This window comes from Ixodes scapularis, unplaced genomic scaffold (assembly GCF_016920785.2).
Source record: "Ixodes scapularis isolate PalLabHiFi unplaced genomic scaffold, ASM1692078v2 PGA_scaffold1__304_contigs__length_218370807, whole genome shotgun sequence".
In the NCBI taxonomy this organism is placed as follows: domain Eukaryota; kingdom Metazoa; phylum Arthropoda; class Arachnida; order Ixodida; family Ixodidae; genus Ixodes; species Ixodes scapularis.
Window position 1 is genome coordinate 32998836 of NW_024609846.1, and position 13308 is coordinate 33012143.

The window sequence follows — 13308 nt, forward strand, 5'->3', positions numbered from 1 at the left end:
GTGAACATGGAGGTGCATGACTGGGTATTTTCGTGTTTATAGAAACCATATTACAACCGTACATCATCGTTTGATAAGCACTATACTTCGTTTCAGCTTCGGTCCGAGCGCGGCCGATGTTATGAGTCGGAGGTCCAATCAAAGAGCGTAAAAAGCGCAGCCTCATGACGTGCTCTCTGCGCTTGATAGGACTAGCCGGCGGAGGAGCGCGCACAGGGAGAGAGAGAGAGAAAACTTTATTATATAGCCGCACATGTCCGGGCAGTGGTTGCTAGAGGGTGAGGCCCTCCGGAAAGGCTTGGCGGGTCAGGTTGGAGCTTGGGGGAGTGTTGCTGAAGTCAAGGGGTCTCGCACATGGGAGATGTGCTGCGCTAGACGAGGCCAGAGGGCAGGGCGGAGGTCCGAGGGGGGAGCGGCCCAGCTCTCCCAGGTAAAGGGCATGTTGGGAGGGAGGAGATGTGGAAGGAGAAAGTGGGGAGATCGTTGGGCGCGTGGACAAGACCAGAAGGTGTGTCTCACGTCGGGATAGGCACCACAGACCTGACATTGGGGGGTTCCGGGGCGGTTCATAATGTGGTGGGTTATGAGGTCGCACGGCAGGGAGAATGTCTGTGCCTGACGAACGTATGTACCCTCGCGCCGCGTGAGGTTAGGGGTGGGAGGGGGAAGAGTACGGCGGGAAAGGCGGAGGTCTTTCAGGCGCTGTCGTTGAGCCTTGCGATGAGCGGCACGTTCCTCTTTCGGGTTGTAGTCCGGGGGCCAGGGTTCAGGGTTGCTCGGAGTCTCGTTTGCGCGAGCAAGGGCGTGGGCCCTTTCATTCCCTGCGATTCCCTGGTGTCCGGGGACCCACTCAAGAAAGACGTGGAGATAAGGGTGGGCAGCCATGTAGGATGTCAGGTCGTGTTTGATGTGTGCAGGTACGGAGTTGGTTGAGAAGTCTCTGAGGGCTCCTTGACTATCGGAGCGGATAGTAATGGATTCGGTAGAGTGGGGCTGTAGGAGGATGGCTTCTGCTATGGACTGCGTCTCTGCCGCTGTAGGGGAGGGCACATGTGCATGGTGTCGGACTGTCTCTGTTTTGGGGCCCACTGTGACAGTGGTAGAGATGCCGTCGGTGAAGGCGGCGTCCGTGTAATAGATATCGTGCGGTGGTGCGGAAAGATGAAGGGCTCTGCTTTGGCGTCTTCCAAGATCCACGGTCGGATTCATGTGCCGGGGGATGGGATTGACTGTAATGCGAGGAATCATGTCCCACGGTGGCGGTTCTTTGGGAAGGGGAGAGAGGTGGACAATTGGGTATCCGAGGGTGGACAGAATGGCGCGGCCTTGCTTGGACGTGGTGAGTCGGTGGTATTGCGCTGCGACGTGGGCTTCCGTTTTCTCCTCGAGGCTGTGGTGAAGAGCAGTGGCCGTGATGAGGTAGTTTGGGAAGTACGTGGGCACGCCGAGTTCCGTGCGGAGGCATTTTCGGAGGGCGGTTTCCAGTTTGATGTATTGGGTTTTTGTGAGGGTTAAATAAGGGAGGGCATAGAGAACACGGGAATAGACAGTCGCTTCCACAATCTTGCGGAGCTCGTGTTCTTTCAGGCCGTGAGTGTGGCGGGTGATTCGGCGGAGCATGTTATAAAGGAGGTGGATTTGTTTGGTGGTTTTTGTTGTCCACACTGTGCTCTTCCCATCTTGCTGCCATATGAAGCCCAAAATGCGGATGTGAGGCCGACGGGGGATTTGGCGGCCGTCGACGTTGAGGCGGATGAGGGATCGATAGAGGTCTGTTTCTTTTCGATTTTGATCTACAACGACGACATATTCCGATTTTTCGGGAGAGCATTCGAGACCGATGGATTGGGCGTGGGTTTGGATAATATCCAAGCCTTCTTGAAGGGTACGTTCCTGTGTCCCCGGGCTGCCGCGGGAGCACCAGATAGTGACGTCATCATCATAAATGGCGTGGCACAGATCAGGAACAGATGAAAGCTTAGAGGGAAGGTTTTTCATGGTGAGGTTAAATAAGGTTGGGGATAAGATGGAGCCTTGTGGCGTGCCGCGGGAGATGGGGAAGGGGGGGAGATGGCTTGCCGTCGGGTCCGATGATTTGGGCGGTACGTTCGGAAAGGAAATCTTTGATATAGTTGAAGAGGCGGCTTCCGGGTTGAGTTTCTTGGAGATTGTAGAGGATGGCGGCATGAGTAACATTATCGAAGGCCTTCTTGAGGTCGACTCCGACGATAGTGCGGAGCTGGGCGGTGCTCGGGTGTGCAAAAACATCTTCCTGAATGCGGAGGGCTACGTCTTGCGTGCAGATGTGTCTTCTAAACCCAATCAGGGTGTGCGGAAGATGGTTCCCCGTTTCGAAGTGCCAATCAAGGCGGTTTAGTACCAATTTTTCCATTAATTTTCCAATGCATGAGGTCATTGAGATGGGGCGGAGATTTGTTGGAGTGGTCGTGGGCTTTCCGGGTTTAGGAAGCAGGACGAGCCGTTTTCCATTCCTGTGGGAGCCGTCCAGTTACCCATACGCCGTTGATGTGTGTGAGCAATTCGTCGAGTTTAGCTTCGGGAAGGTTTCGGAGCATGGTATATGTGATACAATCGGGTCCAGGTGCGGTGCGACGTTTAAGTTGAAGCATGGCGAGCCAGAGTTCGCCGATAGAAAACTCCGAGTTGATTCCCGCGTCTAAGTCTTCAGGCAGGGCGGAAATGTAGTTAACGCTGGGTTTGGGGTGTGAGCAAGGGGGGTAGAACGTGTTGCGAATGTCCTCAATGAGGGTGTAAGGTTCCAGGTGTTGGGCCAGGAGCAGTTTTTGGAGGGTGTGCCGAGGTTTGGCCCGCCCTAGGAGGGAGCGGAAAAGGTTCCAAACCTTGGGAGTGTCAAGTTGGCCGTTGAAATTGTTGCAAAGGTAAAGCCAATGCTGTATGGCAAGGTGGTCAGCATATTCTTCGCATTCGTAGTTGAGAGCTTGTATTCTGGCTTGGAGGGTGGTGTTGTGCTTGCAGTGGTGCCAGCGCTTGACCAAGGCGCGACGTTTGTCCCATAAGGAGAGGAGGTGGCTGTCAACGTGAGGCTGGTCCTCGGTGCGCACAATCTCCTTGGTGTGTTGTTGGATCGTGGCGAGTATCGCGGTACTCCAAGCTTCTGGGGACAGGGTGTCGGTGTCGACGGTGTCGAGATCCGCTCTAGCTTTCGGCCAGTCTGTAATCTTGGTGCGGGGATAGGTGGCGGTGGTACGACGGAGACGTGAGCTGATTTGGAGGCGCAGTTCCAGGATTTGATGATCGCTGCCAAGAGAGTCCTCAGTGTTCTCCCAAATCGCTCGGAGTGGTCCGCGAATCCATGTGAGATCCGGTGTTGTGTCCGACTCTTGAGCCGTGCCTAGGCGTGTGGGGCTAGACGGCTCCGTAAGAAGAGTGAAGTGGTGATTGCTGGTGAAAGAGGCCAATTTACGGCCTAGCGGCACCGCGCGGTCATAGCCCCAGGCGGGATGAGGGCAGTTAAAATCTCCAAGAAGGAGAACAGTGTTGCGAGCATTTGACTTAGGGAGGAGGGTTTGTAGCGGCGGGAAGGGCGTTGAGGGTTGGTTAGGAGTCCAGTACGCATTGATGATGGTAAGGCGATGGTCACCTATGAGAGTGGTGGTGGTTACGTGTTCTTGCGTGGGGGTGTTGACATGCGTAGTATCTTCTTGGGTGGTCGGGAGGTCTTTACGTACGTAAGTGAGCGTCATGTTGGGGGTGGTGCTTTCATCCGCAGTGCCCCGACGACGGTGGGTAATGGTCGGTTGGGCGAACATGTCGTAGCCCCGTAGGTTGAGCGCTCCTCCAGCTTCTTCAATGACGAGGATGTCCGGTTGGATGTCTGTGAAGGTCATATGGTTGAGGAGGAGGTTTTTTTTCTTGCGGAGTCCGCGGCAGTTCCACTGCCAGATGATCAGAGGCTGCTGCGAGCGGGGAAGGTTCAGAGTCATACAGCTGTTATTCATCTTGTGCAGGATTGCGGTCTTGGATTGAGGCAGCTGTACGCTTGTGGGGATGATGGTCCTCTTCTAGTACGGCAATACGAGCTGTGAGGTCGTTAAGAGTACTAAGGAGAGGGGCAAGAGCTTGGTTTAGGACGGGGGCAATTATTTGTTGAAGGAGAGACGGGAGTATCTGGTCCAGTGCCTTGCGTACAATTTCTTGTATGTCGGTTTGTGAAATTATAGGTTGTGTGATTTGAGGGGGAGCAGGGGGAGGGGTGGGAGCAGTAGAGGTGGGTAGAGGGGGAGAGTTTGAGCCACTCACCTCTCGGGTTGGTGGGAAGGCCTGGTCGATGCCATTGTTTAAAGGCTTGGGCAGATCGTGTGATGTGGAGTTCTGGCGGAGGGAGGATCTGGAGCGTCCGAATGGTTGGAGGTTGTGCATCGGGGAAGGTGGAGGGGGTGCTCGGGTGTTCGGTCTTCGGGAGCGGCTGCGTTTGAAGGTCCTGGAGCCACGGGCAGGTTGGACTTGGACAGGTTGTTTGCTGCGGCTGCGGCTGCGTGATGAGTCTAAAATGCCGAACCGGTTGGAGGTGGGCAATGTGGGCCAGTTGCCATCTCCGGTGTCTAGAGGGGGTGGGCCTTGAGTACGGACGTTCCGGTGGTGCCCAGCTCTGGTTCGTTTTTGTAAGGACTGTGTTGCTTCGAGGCGTGCAGGGCAGGAGGGCTCTGTTGCTGCGTGTTCCCCGTTACAGTTGAGGCATCGGGGCTCACATTCATGACGAATGTCGGAGGGGTTTTTGTCCGGAGGGACACGGGACCCACATACGGCACAGCACACGAACTCGGCTCGGTTTGGGCATACGAGGCTTCGATGTTCGAGGCTGAAGCAGTGCTTGCATTGCTGGCTGTTAGGGCGTGGTAGGTATAACCTGAAGACCGTGGAACAGAGGATGGCATGTCGAGGAAGAGTGGGTCCTTCGATGGTGACGAGGAGCGAGGCCGTTTGGCCTAGGCGGCGGAATCGGAGAATCCTACGGAGGGAATGTAGAGCTATGAGTGGATGGCTTCGTCAGTGAGATCCAGGGATACTCCGTGGATAACTCCTTGGGCGTTATTCGGGCTGTTGGCCTCGTACGTGTTGGCGGGATGTAGTTTGCCTTGGAGAGGGAGCGTTTGAAGGGCAAGGAGCTTGGTGGCCGCAGAGTCGCGATATGCGTCCACTGCCAGGATGTTTTGACGGGATCGCAGCTTGATGAAGGTGTCGCGGCTTTCCTGCTTGGTAAGGCGGGCTGCTTGTTGGACAGCTTGGCCGATGGTGGTAGGGCTCACAGATGCCCAGTTGGTGTTCTCCGTGAGCTTCACGATTATGGTCCGGGGTGAAGGCAGGCGTGGTGTTGGAGTGGCGGGTGTCCAGCCGACTTCATCGTCGGCAGTGTCCATGGGGAGGTAGGGCAGAGGGGTCGGGTTTGAAACTCTAAGGGCGCAGAAGGTGTTCACTTACCTCCAAGGAAAAGTTGAGCGGGTTCCGAGGCCGGGAACTGGGCAAAATCGTAGCTGGGAACGAGACTCGATGTGAGCACTTTGGTGCGCACAGAGAGACGGCGAATACCGGCTTGTCCTGTAAACTGCAGAGAGCACGCCACAACGTTGTGCCTCTTCACTGTTTGATTGGCCGTTCGGCTCATAACGTCGGCCGCGCTCGGACAGAAGCTGAAACAAAGTATAGGTACCTCAATATTTTTTTTTTCTGGAGTGGTAAACCCCAAGACAATGTATCACATTCAAAGGGCTCTTTAGTTATCAATATAATTTTGGGATATGGCGTGCAAGTGTGTCTGCTGCTCGCGCACCTGCTGTGTTTGTTTACACCCGACTTGTAGACACATGCTTTCGTTTACGTCCCAATTTTAGCCTGTGACAGCTCGCAATAAAATGCCGAGTCATTGTGCATTTGTGGTGACTCAGCGCATTTACAAGGCGTATCTTGATATCTGTATTTTCTTCTTTTTTTCACTAAAGCTTGCACGAATGTTTTCATGCACAAAAGACACTTCTTTTTTTTTTTGCTTGAACTGGATGGTGGGCAGGCCTGGCTTGCTCAAACCTGTGCTATTGTGACCCCAAACTACTGCTCCGGGCTGTCTTTTTCTATGCAGGAAGGAGGGAAATTGTGTACGCCATGGATCGCTTAGAGTGGCACCTCTGTTGAGCAGGCAGACGACCTTTTCCTTTGCATTGAAAAGCAGCAGTAACTGCATGTGATTGATGCTGAGCAAGGCATTGCTGCAGTAAGGGCAGCATTCTAGCCAATGGCGGCAGCCATTGGCTGCGATATGAGAGCAACCGAAGACTGCGCTCGGCACCGGCGCCCAATTGACCCCGGCCACCCAAAGCTCAGATTGCATTGCCTCACAAAGTTGTCCTCGAGTATTCCAAACCTACATTGACCATCAGAAGTGTGGCATACATCAATAAGTCTCAATAGGTGTTATAAGGCTTCCTATAATTTACACCCTTTTAGCACCCTTGCAGCACCTTGATATCAAAGGGTGGTGGCGGGTTGCAAACACCCTTTGTTGGTAAAGGTGCACCTTGAACGACAACGTCCATGAAAATGGGTGTGTAGTTATTCGGAAGCACCCTTTCTTAGGGGTGCAAGGGGGTGAGTTATAGACACAAAAATGCACCTTTAGGGGTGCACTTTTTTTACAGTGATATGGGCATGAAATAAATCTGAAAATGCTACAAGTGACATTCTTAGGTTTGATCCTGCAAATACTACAAAAACCCTCTGTCTAGATATACGCCAGTCAGAAGTGTTCAAAGGCTTTTGACTGATGGCGCAAGTGCCTCTATCATTCATAGTCAAATATAAATCGTTCACAGACAAATGTAAATCTGTGAAACAGTACACCCTTACACCCTTGCATGTTTTTATAGGTGTAATACTGGCTTGAACGCCCATTACTTGGGTGTTATTGGCCCCAAAACACCCTTTTCTAGGGGTGTTAGGGTGTGAGTTATACACACTGCAAAACATCCTTTAGGGTGAAAATTAATTTGCGGTGTGTTTAGCTCCTTGTAGTGTTTTACATCCACTTCTTACACCCTTCTAAATTGACGGGTTTTTTGTCAACACACCTTAATTTACGATCAAAAATTGGGCATTAGGTCGAAACAATGGCCCTGAAGTGGTGTAGTCATCGGTTCAAGTCAAAAATAAGAATAAAAATCGACATAATTTAAATCGCAATTTAAAGGCCGCTGTACAAACGGGACGTTCTGCAGGGAAGAACCTTCTCTCCCGAAGCTGGGGCACGGGGAAGGAAAGGGTCAGCGTTGGATGGAAAGAGCGTCTAGAGAATGGGATTAGCCTCTGGGCGAGTCATCCTCTCGAGAGGGAGTGGAGACGGAACAAAGCTGCCGTGGGGGTTCCGGCTACCAGGTGGAAGAAAGATAAGCTTGTCAAACGGCCACCTCGGATGCGAGGACGGGCACGTCAGAGAATTTGAAAATAGCTGCTTGATTAGCTGGACGACCCAGTGCGGTCTACTGGCTTTAGAAGGTGAATCGGATGAAGAAAACTCGTTTTGCTCCAAAACTCTAAAAGCATTCTGGAACGTGAACTCTTGCCACAAATAAAAATAACATATGCATGAAAAACTACGAAGGCACCTAAGCTTTCTCCTATGATGGGAGAATGCGTGAGCATTACAGGCAGAGTTATGTTGGCGCAACTTGCAATAAAGAAAGGAAAAAAAGTTATGTTGGCGCAACGGATAGCGCGCTAGTTTCACGATCAAGAGGGCCTAGCTTCGAAACCGGGCAGGGGATGGTTTTTTTCTCGTGTTCTTTTTTTTATTTCGTTTTTTTTTTTTGTTTCTTCGGTCACGTGACAAAAAAATCACATAAACAGAATGTTTTTTTTTGCCACGTCACCAGAGATGTTTTCTTATTTCTCCTTTCTTCTGTTTTTTTTTTTTTTTTTGGTTTACGCTTTATTTCGCAAAACTCTTTGCACCTATTTCGCATTACTTTGGCGTTAGCCAAATCATTTTATTTATGGCAGGGAATTCTGCCGTACGTATCTTATGTTACTATTACCAATCCTGGCTTGCAATTCGCATAGAGAATTTCGTCCGGCAACCAGTTTGGGAATGACGAGGCCAAATTTGTGTTATAATTTTTTTGAGGTATGAGCATAATTTCGGTCTCGTTATCCGTCGGTCTCTATGATTGGCTCTTCAGGTATGTTTTGGGAAGGTAGACGAAAGGCATTTTAGAGAGCACGTGTGTCGACCAGAGTGAACATTGCTGAAGCGCCTCCAGTGTGAATTTGGCCGTAAATAACTGGAGGTCCCGGGCAAACCCACCCAATGTAGAAAAGTATCTACCTTTCTGGTTTCATAGAGAGCTATGAAAGCCAGAAGGGTCGAATCCCAGCCGAGTCAAACTACCGGCTTGCAAACGCAATCGTGTTGATAATAGCGCCAAGGAGTTTGTATGACTCTCTCTGGCGGTGTGCAGAGGGTAAAGGCACGGAGGTAATATATGCTTTCACCTAGTCACCTCGCAAACGGCTGGGTATTGGCTGCAGAGATCCATTTCGCTTTATCACCGGGATTATATCTTGATTTCTGTGTTCCTAATTTCACAGACAGAACGAAATCGCTTTCCTCGTGTGGCGTCAAGGCGGGGAGACAGAAATGAATCAGTGTACCGAAATTCGACGCTTGTGCTCGTTCTATAGCGCTTCTAAAAACTGTGCGATCACGGCTGTGCAACGTCAACAATGCATAAACTGCCGTTACTTGTACTCGTATTGCACCGTGAGGGAACGACTATGACTGGGTAAACAAGAATTGGGAGAATGGGTGCGTGTGATTTGTTGAAGTTCGAATCAACAAATCGAGCTTCAACGAATGTGATTGTATTGCATTCACTCAACCAGCTATATGAGTTTTCAGACGGTATATACCTTCCAAGTATGCGATTCGTGTTCTGCCAGTGGTACCTCAGCTAAATTAAAAAGCAAAATTCACGTTGAAAAAAAAAAAAAAAAGTTTACGGTGACTCGAGCCGCTTCCGCGCCGAATCATGTTTCACGTAAGCGTAATCTTGGGTTCGATGCACGACGAGGGGTCTTCAATCATAAAAATATTTTGATTACGATTATTTGCAGCGCTAAAAATTTGAAAGCCAAGCAGTGAAGAGAACGGTGTTCTTATAAATATTATATACATTTTATTTTACACTGTTTGAATACGCTGCCGTCGTTATGTTCCTGAATTATTGGCTAGCTTGTGACGGACTGTGAGATCTTTCAGGACCATATGATAGGACCTACACTAAGCTAGGGAGCATGAAGGCACCCTACACTAAACCTGCCGCGCTTCGAAAAATGTTAGTCCAATACATACAAGCTCGTTCAAGGCGGACGGAGCGTTACGCATCCCGCAAAGCGCATTCGAACGCCGCCCGCAGTGTTTTTTTTTTTCTTTTTTGAGCAGCGAAATAATTTTTAGTCAAGCGGCAGGCCCCCTCTTCGGCGGGTCTCGCCGGATTAACGGAGGCGTCTCCTAATTCATTCTCCGTGTTGTCCCCGCGGGGGAGGGCGGTAAACAGGTGGCGAGGGGCGGTGAAGGAAGGAAAGGAGGGCAGGAGAGGAGGAAACGCAAAAAAAGTAGAAAGCGCGAACTGTACGGCGGCCTTTAAGTAATTATTTAATTCGTGATATCAACCACGCCGGTATTGCTATGTTTATATAAATCAAGCATTTTACTCGCAATATTTATTCAATATTCCTATATTTGCTGTTTTTCTTTAATATATGAGGGTGTTTTCATTTGAAATCGAACACGCTTGTCGGGGTGGGTCTTTCTATTTTTTTAATATATGTAATTGCCCCATTTCTAAAAAGAACAAAACCGCTTTTCAAAATTAAAAAAAAAATATTTCGCTTCACAAAAAAATTATTGAGTGGAGCAGGGTGAATTTTGTTTTTTACTCCGTGATTTTTCTACCCAGTTCTGTACGGTGGTATGTGTAGTAACTGGGGGTTTATTTACATGATTAAAAAAAACGTATGCCGCTGGCTAACCTAGGGCTTGCTTCATGTCGGCTCAGTCCAGTCAATCGCGCTCAGTGTTCTGTCTCGAGCTCGCTCGCGGTCTTTTCGCGAGATCTCGTCTTCTGCCTCTTTGTCCGAGTTACCACACTCCTCCCGCTTTAATCGTTTAGGTGCCTGCGGGAGCTTTAGCATGCGGTAGGCTCGGTGGCACGCCAAGTCTGTCTGGGGGACGCCGGATCCGTTGAGGGTAACGGTTTGAGTGTTCAGTCGGAGGCGTGGCTGCGTCTCCTGCCGGGCCTGGCTGTACCACTGTAGGTGGGGCTCTTCCCGATGAACTCTGCAAGTCTCCAGCTGAGTCCGTCGACACTCTAGGAGTGGCAGCCGGGCCTAAGAGCATCCATGGTGGTGGGCAGGTTGTTTCACGACTTGGTAACTGAGCATCCAGTCGCAAAAGATGGTCCAAGTGAACGGAGACTGTACGTTCCCGTACCTCCACTAGATACAATAGTGGCCCTCTTCGGGAAACAACAACTCCAGGAGACCAAGAGGGTTGGTTCCCTCTCACGTCTCGCACGAGGACCTTATCTCCTACATCAAAATAACGAAGTGATCGTCGTGACTTGTCGTGTGCCAACTGTTGCTGGCGTTGGTGCTTGGTCACAGTCCGCTCCACACTTGGCTTGATTAAATCCAGGCGAGTACGAAGCGGCCGCTTGAGGAACAGTTCGGCCGGTGTTCTTTCTGTGATTGCATGAGGAGTGCTCCGATAGTTCAGGAGAAACCTGGCCAGCCTTTGGTGCTCTGTTTCTGTGAGTGTGTTTCCAGCAGCTGCGTCTTTCTTCCATGCTCGCTTAAATGTCTGCACCGCTCGCTCAGCCGCGCCGTTTGAAGCGGGATGGTATGGGGGTGTAGGGATGTGCTTCACGCCGTTCATTCGCAAGAAGTTCCCGAAGTCTGCAGAAATGAACTGCGGTCCGTTATCCGAGACAACTTCAAAGGGCACTCCATATGACGCGAAGAGGTTCCGCAACAATTCAATGGTGCGTGCTGCTGTAGTCGTTTTTGTGGGCAGGACTTCGATCCACTTGGAGAAGCTGTCCATTACTACCAGGTAGTGCTGCTTGTCGAGCTCGGCGTAATTTAAATGTATCCTCTCCCACGGATTTCTCGCCCAAGACCACGGGTGTAGAGGTGCAGCAGCTGGTTGGTTCTGCATGGATGCACAGGCGTAGCACTGCTTAATGAAATCTTCAATGTCTTGGTCCAAAATTGGCCACCAGAAATAGTTTCGTGCCTTGTCCTTCATGCGACTGACGCCTGGGTGATTCTCGTGCAGCCCATGTAGTAGTCGTTTTCTAAGATTCGATGGTACGACGACTCGGCTTCCCCATAGAAGACAGCCTTGGTCCGTAGAGAGCTACTCCCGTTTTTCGAAGTAAGTACGCAGGTTTTTATCTTGAAGGGAGGTGGGCCAACCATTTAGGGTAAAGTTCAGGACTTTGGATAAGGTGGGGTCTCTCCTTGTTTCCACCGCGATCTGATGACTTGTGACTGGGAGAAGTTCCACATTGGAGACCTGAAGTACCGACGTGTCTTCGTCCGGGTCACTGGAAGCAAGGTCTAAAGGCAAACGTGAAAGTGCGTCTGCATTGCCGTGTTCTTTGGACTTCCGGTACACGATGTCATAGTTGTATGATAGGAGAGCAAGTGCCCAACGTTGCATTCGTAGAGCGGCTAAGCTTGGAATTGCTGTTTGGGTGTTGAAGATCGCAGTCAAAGGCTTATGATCTGTAATAAGGGTGAATTTCCGACCGTATAGGTACTTGTGGAACTTCTTCACACCGAACACAATACCAAGTGCTTCTCGTTCGATCTGTGCGTAGTTGCGCTCACTCGGTGAGAGCGTCCTAGAGGCGCAAGCAATTGGCACTTGGTCACCGTTTGGCATGATGTGAGATATGACTGCTCCCACTCCGCTTGGAGATGCATCGCAGGCGAGGCAAAGCGGCTTGCTATGGTCGTAATGTGTGAGCCACTTACTTCGCAGCAAGCTCTCCTTTGCCTCTCTGAAGGCTTTTTCACATTCTGACGTCCACTTCCAGCGGCTGTCCTTCTCTAGAAGTTGGTGTAGTGGTTTCAAAATCGTGGAAAGGTCCGTCAAAAATCGTCCGTAATAGTTTAACAGGCCTAAAAATGAACGCAGTTCCATCACGTTGGAAGGCGACGGCGCGTTCTGGATGGCTTGCACCTTACTTTCGGTTGGGTGCAATCCTTGGGGGGGATCGGTGGCCGAGTGGTCTAGCGCACACCAGCTCGGAGCACGTGGAGCGAAAGCTCGCGCTGCAGAACCCAGGGATCCTGGGTTCGAGCCCCACCCCTGCCCGTTTCGATCTGGATGAGCATCGTACCGGCGTGCGGTCGTGTATCACTACTGCGTGATGCACGTTAAAGACCCCAGGCTAGCGGCTGTACCGCACTGGCTAAATTGCTCATCTACAGCTGGGAGACTCGTCGCCCCTGTGAGGCAGACCAAGTTCTAGGCTGTATAAACACAAACACAACCCAATTTTTTTTTTTTTCAATCCTTGGGCGTTGATTCTGCAGCCGAGATATTCCACGCTGCTCTTGAGGAACGCGTATTTTCGAAGATTGGCCCGAATTCCGTTTGCTGTCAGTCGAGCCAGAACTCGGTCCAACAATTGAAGATGATCCTCCAGAGTACTTGACGTGACCAAGATGTCGTCAAGATAGCAAACTACGTGCTCCAGTCCTTGCAGGATCTGATCCATGGACCGTTGGAAAATCGACGGCGCTGTGGATATTCCGAAAGGTAGGCGATTGTACCGGTAAAGACCCTTGTGTGTGGTGATGGTAGTGTAAACCTTCGAGTTGGGTTCTAGTTCCAACTGTTGGTAGGCACTGGTCAAGTCTATCTTGCTGAAGTACTTGCCACCAGCAAGCGTCGCGAACAAGTCTTCCGCACTTGGTAGTGGATAGGTCTCCGGCTGAATGCAACGGTTCACGGTGACCTTGTAATCTCCACAAAGTCGAACGGACTTGTCCTTTTTTGGGACCACCATGATCGGTGCCGCCCAGCTGCTTCTATCAACTTCGGTGATTGTGCCGCGTTTTTCAAGGGGCTCCAACTCTTTCTCCACCACCTCACGCAGGGCGTATGGGAGGGGGCGAGGTTTGAAGAAAATCGTGGCACATTTGGGCTTGACGTGAATCGCTACTTTGATTCCTTTCACCGTTCCCAGTTTGTCGCTGAAAAGCATC

The 13308-nt window shown here is 50.9% G+C and overlaps 1 pseudogene; it reads right to left on the reverse strand.

Annotated features, from left to right (window-relative positions):
• Positions 1 to 4583: 4583 nt before the first annotated feature.
• LOC121048084 lies at positions 4584 to 5399 on the reverse strand (annotated as a pseudogene).
• Positions 5400 to 13308: the final 7909 nt, after the last annotated feature.